Genomic DNA, 10,190 nt, shown 5'->3' with positions numbered 1-10,190 from the left:
AGTGCATGATTTGTTAGAAATTGTTAGTGACTAGTAAAAATGTGGTAGAAGTGATTATTTAAAAATGTAAATACTTGCAGAGATTTATAGAAATAACATTTTGCATATTGATATTTATCTGTTTCCTACCTTGTTAAATCATTGTTGATAATTATTGTTAAAATTATTAACATGATCAGTGTCTTCACATAGATGAATATCATTAATCATTAATAATAGCATATAATGAAGGGTAAATTGAACAAATGTGTCATTTCAGAAGTGTTTATCAAACTGGTAGCCCTTTACATTAATCGGTACACAAGAAGTAGTTCTCAGATTCAAAAAGGTTGGTGACCTACTGGTCTAGACTGTTCTGGTCTGTTGGTGCTTTGAAAAGACCAAAGTGAAACATTCTTAAAAGAATTCTGGTGCAGTAACCAAAAACCCACCATACCCATAGTGAAGCATGGTGGTGGCAACATTTGCTATGGAGCTGCTGTCAACTTTAACTGGGGCTGTGGATCTAGTCAAGATAATGGAAATCATGGTTAGCTATAAATACCAATATAGTTTAGGAGTGCCATCAAACGTATAAGTTAAAGAGAGCGCACACTTGTACAGACAGGTTGTTGTCAGTATACAAATCCAAAATTCTTTTCAATTTTGCTGGTTGTTACCTGATACCTGTTTTTCATATATCTTCTCTAAAAACTGTGTTGTAACGTCTTGTTAAGCCCATCATTTTATTATATATATATATATATATATATATATATATATATATATATATATATATATATATATATATATATATATATATACATATAGTATTTACTGTTTTGCTATGTCTTTAGAGCTTTTGCATCTCATTACACTCCACCTTTGCTCCTACTATGCTTTGAATGTTAAACCTTGAATCATTCACTGGGAATTATTTTGATGGGCAATCATTAACGATATGCCAAGCTTAATGTATTTTTATTATTAATGACAAGCTGCTTTTTTTTTTGTCATCAATAGTGAAAAAAGTGAGAACAGTGGCAGATTATCACTGCTACAGTGTAACATTTAACAACAAATAATTTATTTCTTAACAAACATTACCTATAAATGGTTAACAAGTGTGACATCATTCTTTAATAATTATTAATTACTATTAAATAAAATAATAACATTTTTGAATAAACTCACTGTGAGAGGAATATGTGGAATAAAATACTTAAAAAAGATGCCCTTTTTTTGTTTAATGTCAGACCACATCACATTACCCTGATATTGATTATTTTCCTGTAAGCGCATCATGCTTTATTTTATTGAATTATTTATTTATCATTTCATTGATAACCATCAGTGTCATTTGAATGACAAAATTTAGCAACTTCTCAACTTGAGCCACTCCACTTAAACTTTTTTACCAAACACTTTCTGTCATGATTGATTCTCACACAGTGATATATTCAAGTCAAGTAGGCTTTTATGGACATTCCAACCATATACAGTGCAGTACACCGTGAAACAAAGCAACATTCCCCAGGACCAAGGTGTTACATAAGACAACCTAAATTAACAAATAGAAACACGGAATTGCACAAAACTAACTAGGACATTGGTAATATGAATGAAATATATTATCAGCTTTCTTGCACTTCTTTAACTTTCTTCAGTGCTGTTCAAGCCACCAGACAAGCTTCAGTAACTTCCTCATTCAGTCAGACCTGTGTATTTTAACTGGGCTGTGTAAATGAACATAAAAAAAACACAGCTGTCTAGAAGACCGGGTCGTAATATCGATTAAGGTGTGTTTGTTTATTCTTCCATGTATTTAAGCTGTAATTCATATGTTTTACATGAACAAGAGCTCAGATGCTGCTGTTTTTGAATTTAGACTTTATCACATTCACTAGCTGTCCATAATCAGGAAATAATCTAATATTCACTGCCTATTAAGGACCTGTTCAGTGTTTTGTTCCATGATGTAATCATTATCCGAGGACCAAAGTTACCTGGATGTTGCCTGGATATAACTTGACATTAGTTTATTGTACATACAAAACAGCTGTATCTTGTGAATTCGCAAACCTGTACAGTGTCTCACTCATCTGTATGCTCACTACCATTTATACCATTTTGCAATCTACACTGTTCATAGCTCACTTAAGGGCACCAGTGGGAATTTTAGCCACCCAACTTGGGCAATATCTGTGTCTACCCTTAGAATGATCCCTGATGGCCCACTTTATAGCACTTCTTTGACTCTATGGTCAGACTCCTAAGCTTGCCTGATGTGGCACCTCTCTTGGGCCTAATTAAGCACAGAAACATGGCGATGGGCAGAATGGTTGTGGACACTACAAAAATACAATTGCACAACATATCTGCTGAGAAAGTGTTTGTCTGTTGTTACAATGTTAAACGAAAGGCCTTTCTACTTCTAAAATAGTCTACAGTGGGTCTAACTACTAAAATAAGTCAAATAAAAGCCAGTATTTGTCCCAGTGAACCAGTTATCTTTACATAATTTGAGTATTTTTAGTCCCAAACTCTAAATGTACACTGAATTTTGGATGAGAAAAGATAGAATAGGCAGCAATTTCACAATAGAAATAGAAATGTGTGCTGCTGTCACATTTTGTGTGTATTTCTGTTTCTTGCCTTGGGTCAAACTCCAGATCCACTGACCTGGATAAAGCACTTAATCGACAAAATTCATGTTTCTTTAAGTAAATTTCCATATAATTCTAAAGCCAAATGTGACACTAACACATTTGGGGTTTTAAAAGAAACAACAAGATAGCCATTTTTATTTCAAGCCCAAAGGCAGTGAAGTTCTTTGTGTTATTTCTTTTTTTTTCAACCACTAATTGTCCTGAGTCTATCATATGTCCCCTGCATTCACTACCTAATCCTGAATCACAATAGGCTTAACAACCAATAGAGCAAAAGTCATACAGCTTGAGCAGCAAGTCACTTGTTGCCAGTCCAAGGGTCACCAAGCAAAATGACTCAACTATGTATCACATCTCACAACTTAACAATGTATCGCATCTGCATTTGTAGACCTATCCAAAGATAAGCTGTTTTTATAGGTAAAAATTTGTCAAATACAACTAAAGGTTTAGCAATAAGAGCAGTAATTACAATAAGACGAGGGTGTTATTGTGGAAGTGGTCCTCAATGGAAAGAATGGAGTCATTAAGATGCAAATGTAAAGCAGCCTTTCCCCACTGTGAATGAAGTCATTGATTTAATAGCCTCTTTTTAAGCTTAATTTGTCCAAAGTGCAAAGAAGGTCAGCGTTGCATATGCTATAGTTGGTTAAGGAAGACAAAATATCTCAGCCCTCCACCATATTATGTCAATTATGTTTTATTTGTTCAAACATATTTCAGAACAAATCTATTATTATAATATTTTTTACATATATCCTCTTTAACTGCTCAAATGTGGATAGGTTTTATGGTGGATCTAGAGCATATGTCAGAAGCACTAGGCATGTATACACTACAAATAGTTTTTCACATAATGTTCATGTATAACTGTTTTTAGGTGGTAACAAGAGAAACTTTCACACCTAAAGAATCCTGACATTAGGACTGAGAGGACCCTGGTGATATAAGGACACAATGCTGCCTGCTTTGCCATTAATATCTTTTTTTCTTTATATTTGGTGATTATTAATAATAATTTTACATTTTGCCCAAATAAAACCTCCTTCATTTTATGCTGCATACAACAACAGCCTTCTATGACCCCTAATCATTGCATAGATTATCTACCTAGATCTGTGCCAGCCAGAACCACAACGGTGTGAACCGGACATCTTGGCTTGCTTGCTCATGATTGGAAACAATGTCAGGTGGTTAAACCATCTCCTAGAGATTGGATCTGTTCACCTTTGTGAAGCAATTGAAGAGGCAGATGCACATGCTACAAATGCTGAAAGGGACTCAGCTCACAGCAGAGGGTAGGAGGGAGGGAGGGAGGGAGGGAGAAGGGAAGGGAGGAGAAAGTGAGAGAGAAAGAGAACAAGGGAGAGGAAGAGGACACGAGTGAGGAGGAAAGAGAAAGGAAGGGAAGCGCAGAGCCATCTCTATAAGGTGGATGAATCCTCCAGCCGTGGACACTGATTCTTTTTCTCAGCATGGCCATGTCTTCACAACTGCCCTCCCCACGCTGCACTCAATGCAGGAGCTGATAGAGGGGGGGGTGCATCATCTCCAACAAAGAGGCTTTGAGATGCCCGTATGCGCCTGGAGGGAGAAACGCATCAGGCTTTTACTGGCAAGCAGCAGCCTGCAGTACGAGGCTGCTTAAGAGCTGGCCCTCCTTGGTGTGTGTGTGTGTGTGTGTGTGTGTGTGTGTGTGCGTGTGTGTGTGTGTGTGTGTGTGTGTGTGTGTGTGTGCGCGTGTCTGTGTGTGTGTTTGTGTGTTCACTGCTGTGCACTCACAAATCCAGCTCCTGGTGGAGAGGCTCCTCACCTCTCATCACAACAAGGTAAGCAGACCTGCTTTTTTGATTGAGTTCTTTATTCACTCCAGACAAATCCCTTCTTTTTTTTTTTTACCGTTTTCTCCATGGCTTTCCAGACAAATGGGGAGATGGATGCAAAACACATTTAGGTTCATTGATGAGAAATGGAGTAGTGTGACATGTCAGTAGCCAATACAGAGAGGTGAAGAGAGGAGAAAAGGGAAGAGCAGAATTGTAAGAATATAAGCAGCCAAGCCAGGTAACGATAAACAATAAGGAAGACTGAAGGACTGCAACGCTGTGGAAGCGCTTTCACCTTCCCCTCACCCAATCCCACCCCCCTTTTTCTTTCCTTTCTCTTTTCTCCATCTCTTTCACATCCTTTTTCTCCATGCCGTGGTGCTTCATACCAGCCACAACATCGTGAGTCTCCTGCATTTTGGACTCAGAGATGAATTGTCGTCGAATCTTCCCTGTACAGTGTGGTAAATGCCAAATGGAGGTCTGCAGGGAAAAGCTGAGAGAACTGGGCCAGTTGTTGCTGTCATACTGTGTTTATCATTGGCTGGGGCAGCGCGATTAGGTGAACCGATCTCATCAGACTGCACACATTACTGAAAAATGTTCCAAATGCTTTATGCCTTGATTATGATTACGTTGGAGCCTGATATCACTGAAATGTAGCTTGATCAGGTTTGTAGCTTTAAATGGGTGTTACAGTACAACTTCTCTTTGTGTGCTGTTACTGATGTGAGTAAAATATAGACAAGAAAAGCAAAGGATGCATGCTTGTGTATTTGCTCAACTTTGGGCTGATCAAACAAAAGACATAGAGGTGTGGAGAGTTGCTTGCTTAGTAGAAGTGCCAAACAATTATGTGTGAAAGTAGAATTTAATTTGCGTTTCATGCTGTGCACTCAGCTGTCTTTCACTCGGTTGAACAAAAACTAAGTAATACAGCAAAGCAAGAATTCGAGGCATTCTCAACGAAAGAGAGTTAGAGGCATTTAGCAGTGAAAGGACACAGTGGTAGATGTTGAGACTTTGTCTTATGACACTTCTCTGGTGATAACTTTTTCCACAGAGAGGTGGGAATCAAGCCGATCTCGGGAACCAGTGTAAAGTACAAAGATGATATGTCCTTATCAGCTTTTACTAATTGGTCAGTCAAAGCCTTTTAAATGTAATTACGAGCCACATAAAAGCTCTATTGGGACACGATTACATTTACATGGGGGTGTGGAGTAATTCTCTCATCTGCAGGTGCTTCAATGTTATTTTATTTTAGTCCAAGACTGTACAAAACTCAAATTTTTAGCAATGCATCATGCCTTTTATATGATTATGAGATAACTGAAATGACTGATAAAAGAGCTTAAATCTTTGGTATCTTAGATATGTGTGTTTTTATGTTTATATTTATCTCATCAAGCTGATTTTACATTGCAGATAAAATAAAATAAAACACTGATATAAGTTCAATATCTTAAATATAGACATATTTACCTACATTGTTTAATTAGATTAGTTTTTTAAGCAAATATATAATTACCATTTCAAATAGGTCTTTTTTGGCTTTATTATTTATAAGGAAATGTTCTTAGTTGTTCAAATTAATAAAATGATACATGTACTTTTATTGATTATTAAAAGTAAGGATGGACGTAAGCAGCTGACAGCTAACACTTAAATTGGTAGTTTAGAGGTGCTGTGATTTGAACTGACACCTTTCAAGACATAGCCCAGTGTTTTAAACACCATCACCTCTCACCTTTGTGGCATTTTGGGTTTTATAGTTGTAATTCTGCTCCTATGAGGCTGCACAACTCTGTCAGACCTGCTGGACTATTCAAGAGACTCACAAAGAAGCTGTTGTTGTGTGAACACTGCTAAATCCTTTTAACTCTTCATCACAGCTTTTTCGTTTGTGCCAGGATTTAATTATTTGTCAATAATTTAGGGCTTATGTCAATCACTGTCTAACCTGTCTTTTATTAAAGAGAGAAGGCAGGAGAAATAGAAGTAAAGAAAAAAAGATTGACAGTGAAGGATGAGCAAAAGAGCTGAGGACTACAGATGTGGCTTAGCCATGAATGCACCCGTCATGAACTTTCAATACACATTATGGTTTTGGTCAGAGCTGATCTCCTACGGGCCCCCTGAGTGTCGGCAGTCATGCTTCATGGTACACGGCATCAGTGGACTGTGACGGTCCGCACTATGGGCAGACCTAATCCAGAGTCTTGCAAGGTCTAGCAGAAACAGCTGACCGACAAGGGGTCTATTCTCTACCCTTTTCTAGAGAATGCTGCCTTCTTCTTGCTCACCCTGTACACCCACTCCGCTTCCCTTTGGACAAAACTGCACTGTCAGTAGTATTTAATCGAAAATCCATTTTAGATCAGAACTCAACTTAACCCCTTTAACTCTCAGGACCAACAATACTTATAGTCCTTACTCTCATACAGTCCGATACTGTTTTTTTTAATTAATTTGATTGCTGACTAATTCATAGTATTAAGCAAATAATATTAACCCATTATGCTTAAGTCTAGTAACCAAATTCAGAAATTTCTACAGGAAAACAGATTTAATAAAAAATGCACAGCACTGCCATTGTATTAATTTTAGTCCTGGTTACCCACAACTAGTTCTTTATTATAGGTAATGAGCATGTTAAGCTTTCATTTCCACCTGTGAATAGAGTGGGTACCAGAGGTGGGAAGTAACCAAGTACAAATACTTTGTTACTGTACTTAAATAGATTTTTCTGGTATCAGTATTACATTTTTACACAAATATCTGTACTTTCTACTTCTTATATTTTTAAGACTCGTTACTTTAGTTTTAATCTATTCATTTGGTGAAATGTCAATATTTGTTCTTTTCACTGCGCACCAATTTCAGCCAATCAACTGATTTCCTGTCATTGTGTGCAATCCACTGGTGTATCATTTCCTGGCTCTCACACACCACAGATGTAGACTTGTTTACAAAGCGAACAATGAGCGTGGCAGAAGGCAATAAGAAGTGTGGGGATAACGTGGATGAGACAGAGGGAGTCAGTGACGTAAACATGACTGATAACAGAGGCATTCCTGATCGCCATCATCATCATCATCATCATCATCATCATCATCATCATCATCATCATCTTTTCTCTGCTTGTGTTCTATATGGTGGATGTGCAGTCTGAATACATTTATTAGGCAACAACATTTTAAATTCGTTTTGTATTAATATATAAATATATTTTGCTGTCAAAATTCTAACGCAAATTCATTTTAACATCACTAAAATTTATCAACGTGCTATCAGCGCATCTGTTTATTAAAAATATAAATACATAAATAAATAAACAAATATAAAAGAGGCAAAATTAAAACCTTCAGCGTAACATACATTTATTCACAACGTCCTTGCTTTACTCAGATATAAAATAAATAAATAAACAAATACTGTAAATAATTCTATTTAAACATTTGTTTCACTGATGTGTCAAGTCAAACACCAAGATCTGGCATGATTAACACAATTAACAATCTGGGGGTCGACAAACGCGCCGGGGCGTTTTGTGTTTTTTTTTCCTCATATAGATGAAACAAACTTAAATTACTGGCTTTTTCGATCATACAGATAAGAGCAACACATCATTCGAATCTGTAAATGATCTACTTTTATTTGTATACACTGATAATAACAACAGATTGCTGTGCTTTTGTAAAATAAAGAAATTGCCACTGCTCTCTGTCACCCTCCGTCTCTGTCACCTCCTTTCACAAACACACAAATTAAACACCCTGAATTTAAGTGAATATTTGCCTCACAGACATAATAAATATATATAGAAAGCCTGAAATTTATTTTACATAAACCAGTTCACATCGAAAACAAATATTCTCAGATTTCATAATTGTTATGAAAGTAAGTAGAGTTACAGTTTCTCCGGTATCACCTCGTTAACCGTCCGTGTGGAAACATAGCGAAGGTTCCGTTTGGTGTCCTGATGATTTACGTAATTTAAACCATTATAATTACTTTAAAACATTTGCAAGAATTTTTTGTCTTTATAGTCTATGTTTGAAATGTGTGGTTTAAATAATAATTGACATACATTTGCATTAATCATCCATATTTCTGCATGTCCATGTTCCTTAGAGTATGAAAAACATGAAGTATTAATATATGGTACATTAGAAGTGATAGAAATGTGTGATTAAATTGCAATTAAATATATGAATCGATTGACATATATATATATATATATATATATATATATATATATATATATATATATATATATATATATATATATATATATATATATATATATGTATATATATATATATATATATATATATATATATATATATATATGTATATATATATATATATATATATATATATATATATATATATATATATATATATATATATATATATATATATATATATATATATATATATATATATATATATATATATATATATATATATATATATATATATATATATTGATATATTGATATATTAATATGAAGTGATGTCCAGTTACCAGGGTAACACTGAAACAGGTAGCAGTAATGGCTACTTTTTACTTAAGTACATGTCAGAGCCCAAACTTCTTTACTTTAACTTGAGTAAAAAAGTATAGTCAGCACTTCAACTTTTATCCAAGTATTTTAAAAGATGAATATCTGTACTTCTACTTAAATGGAGGATGTGTGTCACCTGCTGTAGAGCTGTAACCTCAACACTATTACAGGGTTTTATTTTTTTTTACGATAGCTTAAGCACAATTTTAAAAACACTCATTTTGTCAAAACACTATTCACACATCCATACTCACAAATAGCGGAACACCTCAGATCTTTTGCAAAATAAATTACTTAATTCAAAACTTGAAAAAAATTAACAAAACCCATTTTTTTGTAATTGTGTGGAACACACAAGGTCAATACAATAGGATTCTGTCTGATTCATTTACACACTGCTGATCTCAATCTTAAACACTTGTAAAAAAAAAAAAAACTAAAAAAAAGAGAGATTTTTCTAATAATATAATCTGGGTTTGATTTCTTCAGAGATATTGTTAGAGTAAAGTACATGAATATACTGACCAAACAGTAAACACAAGACCAGTACTATTGATAAAATTATTTATTTTCCTCAATTATGTAATACCCGCAGTTCATTCAGTCATTTTCAAAGGTTGCATAAATAACACAATTAGTAAAACCTTACACTCAAGAATCAAAACCTCAGTCCAGATATGCACAGCAGTAGCTAATTTTCAGCCTCACACTTTTTGCAAAACATTACACACATTGTTTAGCAAAACACTAAACACACTTCTCTAAATTAGACACAGAAATCTAACATAAAGTCACTTCTATACCATTTCAAGGCACTGGTTTCTAAAATACCACATCTATAAACCAATTGTTCAAAATTATCTCACAGAATGGGTTCCTCCACCGTGCCAAGTTAGGTCCTTACAACACTGCCCACATTCTCACATTTTTAGACAGACTACACAACATTGTCACTGCAGAAGAACAAATGGATGCAGGGCAGATGAGATACCTTGTTATTTAGGACAATGTATTTTCCACTGATCTGCTCTGGTCCACAACTGATTTCATGATTATCCACAATTTCTGATTCACCATGCAAGATTCTTCCCTCATTGTCTTGCGAGAGAGGACATCACATGTGATGTTGATGTGTTAGTGTT

At 35.1% G+C, this 10,190-nt stretch overlaps 1 protein-coding gene across 1 annotated transcript in view; it reads left to right on the top strand.

Moving 5' to 3' along the window:
• Positions 1–4,024: 4,024 nt before the first annotated feature.
• The window catches only part of LOC124390591 (serine/threonine-protein kinase PAK 6), a 30,024-nt gene continuing 23,858 nt past the window's right edge, over positions 4,025–10,190 (top strand). The window contains exon 1 of the mRNA XM_046856612.1: positions 4,025–4,477. The gene's annotated coding sequence lies outside the window, so the exon portion shown is untranslated. The remainder of the gene's footprint in view (positions 4,478–10,190) is intronic.

This window comes from Silurus meridionalis, chromosome 8, assembly GCF_014805685.1.
Source record: "Silurus meridionalis isolate SWU-2019-XX chromosome 8, ASM1480568v1, whole genome shotgun sequence".
NCBI classification, from domain to species: domain Eukaryota; kingdom Metazoa; phylum Chordata; class Actinopteri; order Siluriformes; family Siluridae; genus Silurus; species Silurus meridionalis.
Note: the sequence above shows the minus strand (reverse complement) of the source record. Positions and strands in the feature narration are given on the sequence as shown.